This window comes from Lactuca serriola, chromosome 6 (genome assembly GCF_051521515.1).
Source record: "Lactuca serriola cultivar US96UC23 chromosome 6, Lser_US96UC23_V15, whole genome shotgun sequence".
In the NCBI taxonomy this organism is placed as follows: Eukaryota; Viridiplantae; Streptophyta; class Magnoliopsida; order Asterales; family Asteraceae; genus Lactuca; species Lactuca serriola.
The window spans coordinates 156,066,894-156,084,430 of record NC_136413.1 but is presented as its reverse complement, the minus strand read 5'-3'; the positions used below and the strand labels follow the sequence as shown (position 1 = coordinate 156,084,430).

Here is a 17,537-nt window from a genome sequence, read left to right as displayed (position 1 = left end):
TATCATGTATACCTAGTCTTCTAGCATGCATAACAATTCATAATTCAGTGCATAACATAACATCGTAAGGTATTCTGGGGATCTTTACCGTTCGGACGCTGGCTGCTCGTACACACTGTTCCACCCTTGTTTTTACCGCCTTGCCCTTTATAAAATGTTATGTCCTTATTATTTTTAAGAAAAAGTTTTTCCTCAAATCCCCGGTCTGAGTTCAGTTGCACCCAAAAGTACACCCGAATCCCTCAAACCAAGGCTCTGATACCAATTGTAACAGCTCAAATTTTCAAATAAATTTTTCGTTAAAAATAAAACATCATTATTCGACAAAAGGGTTTATTCCAAGTTTATTTCAAAATAAAAATAATAAATCTCCAGGATCTCCAACAGTGGCAGTGTGTACGTGTCACGCCGGCGCCTTCCCACGGTCATCACTAGTACCTGAAAAACATAAACACAACTAGTAAGCGTAAATGCTTAGTGAGTTCCCCAGTATACGACTTACCCACATACGCCTTCCGGCCCAGACCTTTCGGTCCACATAATATTGCCTTCCGGCCCGGACCTTTCGGTCCACATAACATTGCCTTCCGTCCCGGATCTTTCGATCCACATAACATTGCCTTCCGGCCCGGATCTTTCGATCCACAAGATAATTGCCTTCCGGCCCATACACATATATAACACATAATACAAATACTCTAACACATGAAGCACATATATCATACCGTTCTTTCTAACACATAAAGTCTCGCCTTCCGGCCCGTATAATCATACATCACATATAAGCACACATCGCATATAAAGCATCTATCTCTCTAGACATAGCATGAATATAACACACGCGACCTTCCGGTCTAACAGTCAAACCCTTCCGGGTGAAGTATAGTGAGAAGACTCACCTCGTAGTACGCAGGCTATAACCTCCTCGAGCTACTCGCACACAATCCACTAGTCCGCAGGTTCCCTATAATACCACAGCCCTAGTTAATGATCTTATTAAACAAGACAACTGACCCCTCTAAGATATATACGGGTTGCAATGGAAACGCTCAAAGGCCGACTTAACGGCTCATGACTAATGCCGATGTGCTGACTAAAAGCTAACGATACAAACGATCTACTCGCACCCGAATCAAATAATACTAGAGCAGGCATAGAGTTCACAAGGAAAGTACCTACACATACATTAACATAAGCATAACATTTTGACCTTTAATTAAATACATGAAAGATAACATACCTGCCACAACATCGGGCGCAGCGCGGACCTCCTCCGCAGTCAGCTGAAAGGCTCTCCCGCGAGCCCTCGGGGCCTCGACCTTCACCGGTCGGGTCTCAGTAGTCCGGGTAGTAGGTGTAGCTCCCTGACGAAGTTGCGGGCACTCGGCCTTCCGATGGCCTGTCTGGTTGCAGTGAAAACAAACCATAAACCCCTTAGGGCAATCCCTGGCAATATGTCCGTCCTTGCCACACTTGTAGCAACCACCAGTTCGACACGCCCCCTCGTGACTTTTGCCGCACTTCGCGCAAGTGCGACCCTTCGAACCTCCCATCCTCGAATCAGCGAACTTAATCCGCTTGGCTGCCGGCTGAGACTGGGCCGGCCGTCGATCCACCTGCCGAGACTCAGCCTCCTCCCTCGCTTGAGTCTCCAACTTAATCTCGCGCTTCCTGGCGTTCGCCTGAAGCTCAGTGAAAGTGCGATAGGTGGAGTTTGACACAAACTCCCGAATCTCCCTCTTCAAAACACCCAAATAGCGGCTCATCCGCGACTGCTCCGTAGATACCAGCTCGGGGCAGAACATTGCCCTCTCATGAAACTTCCGTGTGATCACTGCCACGGAATCAGTACCCTGCTTAAGGGTCAAGAACTCCTGAATCAACCGCTCCCTCTCTACCGGGGGAACGTACTCATCCCTGAACATCTCCGTAAACCTCTCCCATGTCACTGCCGTAATCTCTGCCTGAGTGAAGTTCACCGTCACGAACTTCCACCAATCTTTCGCTCCCAGACGGAGCTGGTTCAAGGCGAACCGTACCCTCAAGTGTTCCGGGCATGAGCAAGTATAGAAGCACCCCTCGATGTCGGCGATCCACCTCATGGCTGCAATCGGATCCTGCGTCCCATCAAATTCAGGGGGTTTCGTGTTGCTGAATTCCCTGAATGGTAATGAATCACCCCCTTGCGGCCTGGCAGCAGCCACAGCTGCGGTAGCGGCAGCAACTGCAGCTTCAGAAATTGCGGCGCACCGCTCCTCAAACTCCTCCATCAACGTGGTCTTAATAGACCCAAACATCTCCGGGATCTCAGCCCGGACCGCCGCAGCTACCTCTTCCTGAATAATCTGACGAATCTCCTCGTCACTCGCACCGCTCGAACTCGCCCCATTGCGTGTGACAACCATGATGTCTCTGAAATACAACATAAAATCATCAGAGACTCCACCAAGTACAATTGTACTCAATACGCTCCCTACCCAGTCTCCGATTTCCAGGGATTCTTATTTGAGTCTTCCACTGATCCGGTGCCTTCGGTAGTACGGGCCCAATACTACCGACCACACCGTATCAGTATTCGTCCCAAATCTTCCTCCCCAAATCCCGAATAACGGGTACTCTACTTCTAGTATGTACTATTTACTTGCACGCTACCAAATATCTCATATAAGCAATCTCCCTAGACTAAGGCATCACAAAACAGGCAATTCTATTCCTATCATGTATACCTAGTCTTCTAGCATGCATAACAATTCATAATTCAGTGCATAACATAACATCGTAAGGTATTCTGGGGATCTTTACCGTTCGGACGCTGGCTGCTCGTACACACTGTTCCACCCTTGTTTTTACCGCCTTGCCCTTTATAAAATGTTATGTCCTTATTATTTTTAAGAAAAAGTTTTTCCTCAAATCCCCGGTCTGAGTTCAGTTGCACCCAAAAGTACACCCGAATCCCTCAAACCAAGGCTCTGATACCAATTGTAACAGCTCAAATTTTCAAATAAATTTTTCGTTAAAAATAAAACATCATTATTCGACAAAAGGGTTTATTCCAAGTTTATTTCAAAATAAAAATAATAAATCTCCAGGATCTCCAACAGTGGCAGTGTGTACGTGTCACGCCGGCGCCTTCCCACGGTCATCACTAGTACCTGAAAAACATAAACACAACTAGTAAGCATAAATGCTTAGTGAGTTCCCCAGTATACGACTTACCCACATACGCCTTCCGGCCCGGACCTTTCGGTCCACATAATATTGCCTTCCGGCCCGGACCTTTCGGTCCACATAACATTGCCTTCCGTCCCGGATCTTTCGATCCACATAACATTGCCTTCCGGCCCGGATCTTTCGATCCACAAGATAATTGCCTTCCGGCCCATACACATATATAACACATAATACAAATACTCTAACACATGAAGCACATATATCATACCGTTCTTTCTAACACATAAAGTCTCGCCTTCCGGCCCGTATAATCATACATCACATATAAGCACACATCGCATATAAAGCATCTATCTCTCTAGACATAGCATGAATATAACACACGCGACCTTCCGGTCTAACAGTCAAACCCTTCCGGGTGAAGTATAGTGAGAAGACTCACCTCGTAGTACGCAGGCTATAACCTCCTCGAGCTACTCGCACACAATCCGCTAGTCCGCAGGTTCCCTATAATACCACAGCCCTAGTTAATGATCTTATTAAACAAGACAACTGACCCCTCTAAGATATATACGGGTCGCAATGGAAACGCTCAAAGGCCGACTTAACGGCTCACGACTAATGCCGATGTGCTGACTAAAAGCTAACGATACAAACGATCTACTCGCACCCGAATCAAATAATACTAGAGCAGGCATAGAGTTCACAAGGAAAGTACCTACACATACATTAACATAAGCATAACATTTCGACCTTTAATTAAATACATGAAAGATAACATACCTGCCACAACATCGGGCGCAGCGCGGACCTCCTCCGCAGTCAGCTGAAAGGCTCTCCCGCAAGCCCTCGGGGCCTCGACCTTCACCGGTCGGGTCTTAGTAGTCCGGGTAGTAGGTGTAGCTCCCTGACGAAGTTGCGGGCACTCGGCCTTCCGATGGCCTGTCTGGTTGCAGTGAAAACAAACCATAAACCCCTTAGGGCAATCCCTGGCAATATGTCCGTCCTTGCCACACTTGTAGCAACCACCAGTTCGACACGCCCCCTCGTGACTTTTGCCGCACTTCGCGCAAGTGCGACCCTTCGAACCTCCCATCCTCGAATCAGCGAACTTAATCCGCTTGGCTGCCGGCTGAGACTGGGCCGGCCGTCGATCCACCTGCCGAGACTCAGCCTCCTCCCTCGCTTGAGTCTCCAACTCAATCTCGCGCTTCCTGGCGTTCGCCTGAAGCTCAGTGAAAGTGCGATAGGTGGAGTTTGACACAAACTCCCGAATCTCCCTCTTCAAAACACCCAAATAGCGGCTCATCCGCGACTGCTCCGTAGATACCAGCTCGGGGCAGAACATTGCCCTCTCATGAAACTTCCGTGTGATCACTGCCACGGAATCAGTACCCTGCTTAAGGGTCAAGAACTCCTGAATCAACCGCTCCCTCTCTACCGGGGGAACGTACTCATCCCTGAACATCTCCGTAAACCTCTCCCATGTCACTGCCGCAATCTCTGCCTGAGTGAAGTTCACCGTCACGAACTTCCACCAATCTTTCGCTCCCAGACGGAGCTGGTTCAAGGCGAACCGTACCCTCAAGTGTTCCGGGCATGAGCAAGTATAGAAGCACCCCTCGATGTCGGCGATCCACCTCATGGCTGCAATCGGATCCTGCGTCCCATCAAATTCAGGGGGTTTCGTGTTGCTGAATTCCCTGAATGGTAATGAATCACCCCCTTGCGGCCTGGCAGCAGCCACCGCTGCGGTAGCGGAAGCAACTGCAGCTTCAGAAATTGCGGCGCACCGCTCCTCAAACTCCTCCATCAACGTGGTCTTAATAGACCCAAACATCTCCGGGATCTCAGCCCGGACCGCCGCAGCTACCTCTTCCTGAATAATCTGACGAATCTCCTCGTCACTCGCACCGCTCGAACTCGCCCCATTGCGTGTGACAACCATGATGTCTCTGAAATACAACATAAAATCATCAGAGACTCCACCAAGTACAATTGTACTCAATACGCGCCCTACCCAGTCTCCGATTTCCAGGGATTCTTATTTGAGTCTTCCACTGATCCGGTGCCTTCGGTAGTACGGGCCCAATACTACCGACCACACCGTATCAGTATTCGTCCCAAATCTTCCTCCCCAAATCCCGAATAACGGGTACTCTACTTCTAGTATGTACTATTTACTTGCACGCTACCAAATATCTCATATAAGCAATCTCCCTAGACTAAGGCATCACAAAACAGGCAATTCTATTCCTATCATGTATACCTAGTCTTCTAGCATGCATAACAATTCATAATTCAGTGCATAACATAACATCGTAAGGTATTCTGGGGATCTTTACCGTTCGGACGCTGGCTGCTCGTACACACTGTTCCACCCTTGTTTTTACCGCCTTGCCCTTTATAAAATGTTATGTCCTTATTATTTTTAAGAAAAAGTTTTTCCTCAAATCCCCGGTCTGAGTTCAGTTGCACCCAAAAGTACACCCGAATCCCTCAAACCAAGGCTCTGATACCAATTGTAACAGCTCAAATTTTCAAATAAATTTTTCGTTAAAAATAAAACATCATTATTCGACAAAAGGGTTTATTCCAAGTTTATTTCAAAATAAAAATAATAAATCTCCAGGATCTCCAACAGTGGCAGTGTGTACGTGTCACGCCGGCGCCTTCCCACGGTCATCACTAGTACCTGAAAAACATAAACACAACTAGTAAGCGTAAATGCTTAGTGAGTTCCCCAATATACGACTTACCCACATACGCCTTCCGGCCCGGACCTTTCGGTCCACATAATATTGCCTTCCGGCCCGGACCTTTCGGTCCACATAACATTGCCTTCCGTCCCGGATCTTTCGATCCACATAACATTGCCTTCCGGCCCGGATCTTTCGATCCACAAGATAATTGCCTTCCGGCCCATACACATATATAACACATAATACAAATACTCTAACACATGAAGCACATATATCATACCGTTCTTTCTAACACATAAAGTCTCGCCTTCCGGCCCGTATAATCATACATCACATATAAGCACACATCGCATATAAAGCATCTATCTCTCTAGACATAGCATGAATATAACACACGCGACCTTCCGGTCTAACAGTCAAACCCTTCCGAGTGAAGTATAGTGAGAAGACTCACCTCGTAGTACGCAGGCTATAACCTCCTCGAGCTACTCGCACACAATCCGCTAGTCCGCAGGTTCCCTATAATACCACAGCCCTAGTTAATGATCTTATTAAACAAGACAACTGACCCCTCTAAGATATATACGGGTCAACGGTCAATCTTGACCGGACTCGTCGAGTACAAAGGGTAACTCGACGAGTATAGACATCCTGACACCACTCGCCGAGTCCGAAGAACGACTCGACGAGTTCCAGTAAGTCTTCAAGCTACTCGCCGAGTCTGAAGAACAACTCGGCGAGTCCTAGTGAATCTTCAAGCTACTCGCCGAGTCTGATCATTGGACTCGGCGAGTCCTCGCCATGCAGTCAACCAACTGCCTCCTGTAATTCGCATGATTCCGTAATATATAGATATGGGACTTCCTGGACCTTTACACATACTATTACTGGGATTTAAACACTTGTAACAACTCTATAATCTATCAAATCCTTAAATGGGTTTGCTAAACCCTAGATTCGTGTACAACACCAAACTACAGAAATGATCCGAGGATTACCTGGAAAACGTGATCCCTGCGTCCCCAACCTTCAGAGCTCAACCCCTTGATCCTCCTTTGATCACCACCTTGCCTCTCCTTGCCTAACAACCTCTTTAAGCTTCCACTAGCCTTCACCCTTGCTCCAGATGCCCACAGCCGTTTAGGTTATATTCAATCGGCCAAAAGACGAGACTTGACGACCCTAAAGACATTATATACAATCCAGAATCGAAACGGCTAGGGTTTCAGCTTGACCAGCGTCGACTCGCCGAGTCCCTAATGGACTCGTCGAGTCCAGTCGCAAATCTGTGACCAAGACCGTGGTCCTACTCGGCGAGTCAGGCATCAACTCGCCGAGTCCCCCCTAAATATTCCCCAAATTAATTTAAAGTAATACCTGAAATTCCGGGCTGTTACACAACCAGACCAGGTTCCTCAAAACACAACCACCGAAACCCAAAACCCAACTTTCCCCTTGCGGTGTCCTGACCACCGCTTCAAGCCGGACACCGGCCTCATCCTCTGATAAACACACTTATCAACCGAGTACCACTCCATGATACTTCACTCGCTCTAAATCACAACAATCACTTGACTTATACGAGCTAGAAATAACCCTGAACCACCGGGATCCCGATCTGAGTCCTACTTTCCCACTCCATGCTGACAGGATGACACATCCTTCAGCATTAGAGAAACTCTCATGAGTTCTCCTCCGCAATCTCATACCCATGCTGAACGGGCTCTATCATCCTCGGGTTGGGGGAAACCCGATGCACTGACGACACCTCCAAACATCCCCCAGGATGAATTACCACTACATACATAATTCCTTGGCCAAATCAAACTGGGAATCCAAGACTCCATCCCCGCATCCCTTCTGAGCCTCTTGGCTCTACACCCTCGGAATCCCTTCCGTGACCTCAACAGACATCCAGCCCGGATGTGATTCCATACCACCGCCACAACACACTGCTCAATAACCTTAATTGGAACACCCCAATCATAACTCCGCACTACTGCTTTCACTTCCGTGAACTTACACTCCCTCTTGGAGCTACATTCCTTTCCCTTTCCTTACCAAGGAAATCCACTTGGCTGCCTTGACACTACCACAAGTGCCATGGTGCTCACCTAATACTACACCATTCCCTTATAGCATAACCGCTATCTCATGCACCACACATGCTCTGACTCCGTTAGCAAGGACTCTCGAGTCCATGCACTACCGTCTACTAATCATGATCAATACCTAGGGCCAGACCTTCTGATGCTATCACATCGCGACATTCTCATTCCATTTCCTCATACAGAGCTATCAATACATGTAGAGTCTTCAGCATGACTGGACCGCCTTATCAGGCCTTCAGCCCATCTGGACCACTCTCAGAACCTTCAGCAGGTCTGGACCGCCCTTTAGGGCCTTCAGCCTATCTGGACCGTCCTCCGAGCCTTCAGCCTGACTGTGTGACAACTCGAAATTTCCATTTTGTACGAACATTAACTATTCAATAGAAGCTAGTCCAGTTTCAATGAACTTCAGACTTTTCCGAATAAGTTTGTGTACATTAGGGTTTACATTTAAGGAGATAACAGGAGAGTGGATGCTCATGGGTTTGTGAAACTTGAGCATTTCAATACTTCTTCATGTTAGATTCCAAATCCATAATAAAATATTTTATGCCACAATATTTCAGGACTATAAATAGATTTCTGAACTAAATTATTCATTATTCACATTTCCAACTATAGAAAGGCCATATTCTCTCTCACGGATCTTCGGGTTTTCATCCCAAATCGTGAGTCTACTTCCCTAATTTTGTTTAATTACTTGTTTTATGCTTAATAACATAGTTTACATGTCAAATATGTAAGATCCGGGAGTTTACCGCCCAAGAACGTTCTTGGGGAGTAAACTCCAAAACGAAGCCTAAGAGCTATCTAGTCCCATTTCCTTGTTAGGTAGCTAGTTAAGGACTTTATGTATGATCTTTTAAGGCTAGAACACAATCAGAAACACCTAGTTTTAGGAGTTTACGTCCCAAGAGTTTCTTGGACCGTAAACACCAAATTTCAAAGGCTTAAAGTGCCCTAAACACTCCTAAGACTTTGAGACAATAACCTTCTATTACTTGTAGCTTGAATGGGGAGTAAATCACATCAAAATCATCCCTAAAAGGGATTTTATGGCCAAGAAATGCTCTTGGGCCGTAAACTCCAAGTGAAGGCACCAAAGTGTGCCTAAAGTCCCCTTTAGCCTTAAACAAAAGTCTAGAATTTATCCTTTGTGTGCATGAGGCTTGTAAGAATTAAAACACCCACCCCATAGGAGTTTACGGCCGTAAACTCTAGGGGATATGGTCTTTAGGCCGTAAACTCCTCAAAGGAGCATTCTAAGGCCCTAAAATACCTAAAGGATTAAACCACCAATGCTAGGCTTATTCTAGAATTCATTTAACACTTTAAAACACCCAAAACCACCAAGTCAAGAGTTCACGGCCGTAAACTCAAGGGTTTACGACCGTAAACTCCAAAGGTGGGGTTTTTTGGGTGGGAAACTCATATACAATGTCATTTGGTACATTAAACCCCTTTAGCCTTGTCCCGTAGCAACTTAGATTCAACCATTAGGACCTATAACACTTATACCAAGTGTTTGCATATACCTAAGTGTCCCAACTTATTTCATTAAGTTATTATTTGGCTAAATAGTTATATATATGCTTATTATATGATAACTAGACTCGTGTGTGTGAACAAGTCTCCGTTTGCCACCTAGCACGGTATCCGACACTACAATTCAAACCACTCACCATAAGTGAGTTCATACCCCTTTAATTAACCTTTGAAATGCTTTTAAATGTTTTAAATACTTTATGGGGGGATACAAGTTCAATGCTTATAGTTATTAAAATCAATCACATGTGATTGCATTAATCACATGTGGTTAATAACTAGAAAAGCAATGATTTTATCACTGTTCAAACCGTTTATCAAACTGCTTTACTTCAAAATGTTTTACAAAATCTTTTACTTATCAAATACTTTTATTTAAACTTTGTTATACTTCTTATAAATTGCATGCCCATATATGTATAGATATATAAGCAATGTTTAAAGGGCTTAGGAAGGCCATCCGCCCTATTTCCTTTTTCTTGATTTGGATGTGGTCTGGTGGGATTTCGGGTGACCATCCGAAGGTCATTTCAATATTAGTTATATATCAATTATACATATATAGACATAAAAGTACTTCCATATTCATGCGTACTATACACATTACTAGTAAGTTACCATCGGGGTAACACAGGATCATACTACTACAATTGTTAGATCAATGAGTCAGTTCATTCATGAGTCTATACATTACATTACTATGACAACATATACAACTATACTAGAAAGAGAACATATACAACTATACTAGGATGAGAACATATACAACTATACTAGAAAGAGAACATATACAACTATACTAGGATGAGAACAAATACAACTATACTAGAAAGAGAACATATACAACTATACTAGGAGGATAACATATACAACTATACTAAAACGAGAAACATTACATATACAAGAATACGATAACAATTGTGATCCAATGGATCGGAGCATGCCTAAAATGTCATGGCCCGAGTTGTAGCCCGAATTCTCTTGGAGGGAGAGCGTGATTTTGCGTATAGATCTATACTGGATTGACTATCCTACACCTTGCTACTAGCTACAGTCGGACCTGCAGGTCTGCGGGTGCCAAACGTCATTCCGTTATTACGACCATTCGTATGTCGTTGTTACCAGTCGATAGTATGGTGCAATTATCACATTATACCTTAATATAAATCCGGTTTAAGGTAGTTAGTACAGCAGTAGTTCCTATAATACAAAACTACAGTACTACAATGATTTACCCATTACATATTTTTAGTGATAACCTCACTTAAACATTAATGTACAAACTATATTTGTTAAATGATAGTTACACTTGGGAAATTACACACTTTTACAACAAACGAGCATATAAAACAGTTAAGCCTTGGTAGAAGGCTACTTTAATAGAAAATATAGGTTTTTCTGAGAGATTCAAACTTTTAAAAACACTTACATACATTTTACAAACTTAAACTTGAGACACGTTCAAATGTTTTGATAACAAACACCGACACTAAAATACTTATGAACTCACCAGCTTAATGCTGATAAACTCTTTCAAAATAACTTGTATTCTCAGGTCATCAGTAGACAGGTACCGATGCCAGCTTTTGAGAAGATGGAGCACATTCAAGACTCATCATATTATTTTGATTTACATTATATTTTTGGTGTCAAAAACTGTACAGAACATGCTTGTATTGTAACAGCCCAAAATCTCAAGTATTGTTAAATTGCAATTTGGGGTGTTTTAAAGGAGAGACTCGGCGAGTTGGAGCCAGACTCGCCGAGTAGGGTCGCAGAGTTGGTCGCGGGTTCGCGACTGGACTCGACGAGTCCAGGTATGGACTCGGCGAGTCGACGCTGTTCAGTGGAAAACCCTAGCCGTTCGGTTTGGGAAGTATTTAAGGGATCTTATGCCTCCATTGTTCGCCTTTTGGCCGACTGAGAAGGATCCTAAATCGGTTGTGGGCATCCAGAACAAGGTTTGAAGATCATTGGTGATTTGAGGAAGTTATGGTCCAAGAAGGAGAAGGTTATGGCTAATGGGACAGCAAGGGAATCACGTTTTGAGGCTTGGGGACACTGAGAGTGCATGATTCAGGTAATCTTTCGGATTATTTCCTGTTATGTGAATGTGTGCATGGATTTAGGGTTTGTGAAACCCATTTGGAGTCTAGATGGATTGTTATGTTGTTATACAAAAGTTTATACCCTGGTAATAGGATGATTAGAAGTCCAGAAGTCCCATTAGTGTGTTTTTCGGGAATATACGTATCTCAGGAAGCAGTTCGATTGACTGCATGGCGTGGACTCGCCGAGTCGGATGATCAGACTCGGCGAGTAGCTTGAAGATTCACTAAAACTCGCCGAGTTGTTCTTCAGACTCGGCGAGTAGCTTGAAGATCTGCTGGAACTCGTCGAGTCGTTCTTCAGACTCGGCGAGTGGTGTCAGGATGCTTATACTCGTCGAGTTACCCTTTGCACTCGACGAGTCCAGTCAGGATTGACCGTTGACCTGTATATATCTTAGAGGGGTCAGTTGCCTTGTTGTTAAGATCATTAACTAAGGCTGTGGTATTATAGGGAACCTGCGGAACTAGCGGATTGTGTGCGAGTAGCTCGAAGAGGTTATAGCCTGCGTACCGAGGTGAGTCTTCTCACTATACCTCACCCGGAAGGGTTTGATTGTGTGACCGGAAGGTCAAGTATGTTGTGTGTTATGTTTATATGCTATGAATGGAAAGTTAGCTGCTACGCGTGTTACACGTGCTTATATATGGGCCGGAAGGCAAGGTATTATGTGACAGAAAGGTCAGGTATGATATGTGATATATGTGCTTTATGTGTTAGAGTATTTGTATTATGTGTTATATATGTGTATGGGCCGGAAGGCTATTATCTTGTGGACCGAGAGGTCCGGGCCGGAAGGCGATATTATGTGGATCGAAAGATCCGGGCCGGAAGGCGATATTATGTGGATCGAAAGATCCGGGCCGGAAGGCAATGTTATGTGGACCGAACGGTCCGGGCCGGATGGCGTATGTGCGTAAGGTATATTGGGGAACTCACTAAGCTTCGTGCTTACATTGTTTATGTTACGTTGTTTCAGGTTCTCACAGTAACGCGGGATGGCAACGGTTCGATTGTACACACCGAAGAAATAATTGTGTTTTGGAGGATCCTGGTCTTCTTTTATAATGAAAATGAAACTATGTTTTGTAATTTGAATGTGAATAAGATTTTAAACAAGTGTTTTTAATATTAAAGTGATTAGTTAAATAAAAATTTTATTTCGGGAAATTTTGGTGTTACAAATTGGTATCAGAGCTAGGGCACGGGTCGATGTGTTCGACGGGGACGTCGAACCCTATAATGGGGGGTGAAAGTGGGTTAGATCTGATCCCACATCGGCTGGGAAGGAGAACTAAGCATTACTTATAAGGGGTGTGGATACCTTCCCTATCACAACGCGTTTTAAATCCGTGAGGGCAGCAGATCCCATAAGAACTCTGCAGTTAAGCGTGCTCGGGCGGGAGTAGTACCAGGATGGGTGACCCCCTGGGAAGTCCTCGTGCCGAGTGGCCCAAAGCGGACAATATTGTGATACGTGCCAGAGGGGGATGTTACATGTATTAAAATTATATATTTAATGCAATGGATGATGTTGTTTGCTTATTTACATTTACAGTGTTGTGATACTTTACATGACGTCCTCCGCCCTAAAACGTTTCCGCCGTTCTTGGTTTTGGGGTGTGACAGAATGGTATCAGAGCATTGTTTATACTGAATCAAGTATATCAACCCATAAAAGATATACTAAACTATAAACCCATTAGGGATTAAAGCACTCTGATCCAGAGTCTATACTTTAAATATTAAAATATTTAGTTAAGTATACTAGTCTGCATTCATACTAAAATCAGTGTCACAACGACAAGAACAAAAGTATTACAATTGTTAAATATCACAAGTGAGCTCGGGGATGTATGGTCAGTCCTGGGAATGACATAGCCTGATCAACTATGCTGGTCCTAGGAGTGATTAGCATATGCCCTAGAATGGTTGTGATGTGTTAACAAGTCTAAAAACTTACCAACAATACCACAAGAAGATCAGTAGAACTTAAACTTAAAATACTATAGGTGTATTTTGTACTACTAGCTACATGTATACTATATTCTTATACCTCTCTTCTCGCGTAGATTTAAATGGCTGGATTCCATCACGGTGACCCGTACTTTCCAAATGAAGGCAATGCCGGGTGGATCGAAGAAGAGCCCGAAGATGAGCATCCAATCCCGTTGGATGATCACCTCGCAGAAGGCTTTTCTGATGGATTCGACTCCGAGCCTGAAGTCAACAACCTACCGCTAGTAGGTCAAGCCCCGAACAACAACCCCCGACCAGCTTTTCCAGGTCCTACTCCCTTGTGGGCAACCAACTTGAATCGTTGGAGTGATGAACAGGGTCAACCCTTAACATACTTTGGGGACCGAAACTTTTACAACGTCAGTGAAGGTGGCTCTGCTGATCGAGCTCTGCCCGTCATTATCCGCAGAATAGCTCGTAATGTTGAGCAAGGTCGAGCAGCCATCAACAGGGTCATGGAGATTGATGCCAACTCAGGTGTCAACACAGTCCGCATCCGCCGTCTTGAAGAAGACATGGAACGGACCTGGGGAACCAATGAAACCCTGCAGCAACAGCTGGCTGCCTCACGAGCTGAAGTCTTGGAACTTCGAGCCCGTCAGAGGGCTCAGGAGCGACACCTTCAAGAGGTGTTTCGTCAAGTGTCAGACCTCAGGACTCGCCCGAGAAATTCACATCGCCGTTAGATGATGTCTAGTACATCTCTGTCTTTTGGTTAAGGAATAGCCTTTAACATCTGTGCTCTATGTAGCACTTGTCTGTAGAATATTCCTAACTTTCAGTACTCTAATTTGGAATCTAAGAACTGTCAACTTATCTGTATGGTATGATGTAAGACCTACTGTTAGGTCGAGTTTCCTTAAACTTATTACATCAGTAACACCAGTATTATTGAAATCTATCTAATATGTGGGAAAAATCTTTACACTTGTGTTTTCCTACTAATATTCCTTGTTGTGATCTCAAACACTCATTCAACTATTGGGCTATGGTTAATTAGTCCATGTGACACTTTCACGTTGCTTACAAATTGATTCTTACCATCTTTCTTATCTTTATAAACTTATAGCTGAAAGATGCCTCCTCGAAAATCTCCCAGGAATAACCCTGCACCTCCACCGCCTCCTCCGCCTCTGGTCATCGATATTGCAGCCCTGAATGCTGCCGTAGCTGCAGTAGTGGCAACTGCCATGGCTCAGTATCACTCATCTGATGCCAGCAGAGGTGGAACCCCTGTTGAATCAATTCCAGTTGAAACCCTTGTGCGCTCGAGAGAGTGCTCCTACAAGGATTTCACCAATTGCAAGCCGAAGCCTTTCTATGGCACCGGCGGAGTCATTGCCCTCTCGCAATGGTTCGAGAAGACTGAATCATTCTTCGAAATCTGTTCATGCCCTGCGGCGAGCAAAGTCAAATATGCCGCATGCACCTTTGAAGGAAAAGCCCTGACGTGGTGGAACGGCCACGTTAAAGCACTAACCCTCGTCGTAGCCAACGACATGGGCTGGGAAACAATGAAAAACCTCATGATTGAGGAATATTGCCTGAGGGGCGAAGTCCAGAAACTGGAACAGGAACTTTGGAACCTGACTATGAAGGGCACCAACGTAATCTCTTACACTGCCCAATTCAGCGAGCTGGTGGCCCTCTGCCCCAATATGGTTCCCAATGAAGGGAAAAAGATCAAAAGGTACATATGGGGGCTAGTGCCTCCGTATCAGGGGAATGTCCTAGCGTCAAACCCCGGTACCTTCGATAGTGCCAAACGACTGGCACAGCGACTCATTGACCATGGAGTCAAAACCCCTGCAACCACAACAACCCTAGCCATCCTGGAATCCTCCAAACCCGCTGACACTAAGCGGAAATTCTGGGATGAAAAGAAGAAGCAACGGGCTGCCAAAAAGCAGCAAATAGTGGCAATGCATACCGCAATAACCCCTGCTGCTGTTGCTACTACTGCTCCGGTGGGTCAGTATGCTGGAAGTTTGCCCAAGTGCAACAAATGCAACTACCACCACAATGGCCCCTGCCGTGAAATGCAGTGCTCTAACTGCAACAGGAAAGGACACACCGTCCGTTTCTGTAAGTTCCCGGCACAACCGATCACCCAGGTCCCTGGCTCTGGCACGAGCCCGACCAGCTATGGATGTGGCGAAGCAGGCCACTTTGAGAGGGATTGCCCCAAAGCAAAGAATGTTGGTGGAGTAGGGAGGGTACTAGCTATAGGCCACGGGGAAGCAGTTGCTGACCCGACAGTGGTGACTGGTACGTTCGTCCTTGATAACTCCTATGCATGCATTATGTTCGATAGTGGAGCGGAGCGAAGCTTCGTAAACCATAAATTTGCTCGCATGCTTAAACAACCACCACACGCACTCAAAGAACTATTCACAGTAGAAATGGCTAATGGAAAAACTAAAAGTACGAATAGCATATTCATAGGTTGTACCCTAACTCTAGATAACCATTCATTCCCAATCGACCTCATGCCGGTCTCAATAAAAAGCTTCGACGTTATCATCGGCATGGATTGGTTAAGTCTTCATCGCGCCGACATCATGTGCTACGAGAAAGCAGTCCATCTAAACCTTCCGTCTAACAAAACTCTTATAGTCTACGGCGACAAACCTGGTTCCAATCTACGTATAATATTAAGTATTCAAGCGCATAAGTATCTTCGTAAAGAATACCATGCATTCCTTACTCACGTCGTCGACACGATCCTCGGAACGAAAGAACTAAAGAACATTCTAGTAGTGAGCGACTTCCCCGACATTTTCCCAGAAGAGCTACCTGGATTACCTCCGCAACGACAGGTCGAGTTCAGAATCGACTTAGTCCCAGGAGCTACCCAAGTAGCCAAGTCGCCCTACCGCTTAGCACCAGCTGAGATGCAGGAACTCTCTGGTCAACTTAACGAACTGCTCAACAAGGGCTTTATAAGGCCGAGCTTCTCACCTTGGGGAGCACCGGTTTTGTTCGTTAAGAAGAAAGACGGATCATTCCGTATGTGTATTGACTACAGAGAACTCAACAAACTGACAGTCAAGAATAGTTACCCTTTGCCTCGCATAGACGATCTTTTTGACCAACTGCAAGGGGCGAACTATTTTTCCAAAATTGATCTGAGATCCGGATATCACCAGTTACGAGTACTAGAGGAGGATGTGCCGAAGATATCCTTTCGAACTCGTTACGGACATTACGAGTTCGTGGTGATGCCATTCGGATTGACCAATGCGCCTGCAGTCTTCATGGATCTGATGAATAGAGTATGCCGACCTTACTTGGATCAGTTCGTCATCGTTTTCATTGACGACATCCTGATCTACTCCTGAAGTAAGGAAGTGTATGGCGATCACGTACGACAAGTCCTAGGGACATTACGAAAGGAGAAACTTTATGCGAAGTTCTCAAAATGTGAATTTTGGATCCGAAGAGTCGAATTCTTAGGACACGTGGTAAGCGAAGAGGGAATCCACGTGGACCCATCCAAAATTAAAGCCATAGAAAACTGGTCAGCACCGAAGACGCCTACTGAAATCCATCAATTTCTAGGCCTCGCTGGCTACTACCGCAGATTCATACAGAACTTCTCCCGAATAGCGAAACCTCTTACAACCCTGACCCAGAAAGGCGTGACCTTTGACTGGGAAGAGAAACAAGAGAGAGTGTTTCAAACGCTCAAACGAGCCTTATGCATCGCACCAATACTATCCCTCCCCAAACGGATAGAAGACTTCGTAGTCTATTGCGATGCATCGAATCAAGGGCTCGGGTGTGTTCTGATGCAGCGAGGTAAGGTCATCGCCTACGCCTCGAGATAGTTGAAGACACACGAGGTTAACTACACGACCCACGATCTTGAACTAGGAGC

General features: G+C 45.1%; 1 pseudogene; it reads left to right on the top strand.

Moving 5' to 3' along the window:
• Nucleotides 1-12,973: 12,973 nt before the first annotated feature.
• On the top strand, nucleotides 12,974-13,091 carry LOC145060692 (5S ribosomal RNA; annotated as a pseudogene).
• The last annotated feature ends 4,446 nt before the right edge of the window (nucleotides 13,092-17,537 follow it).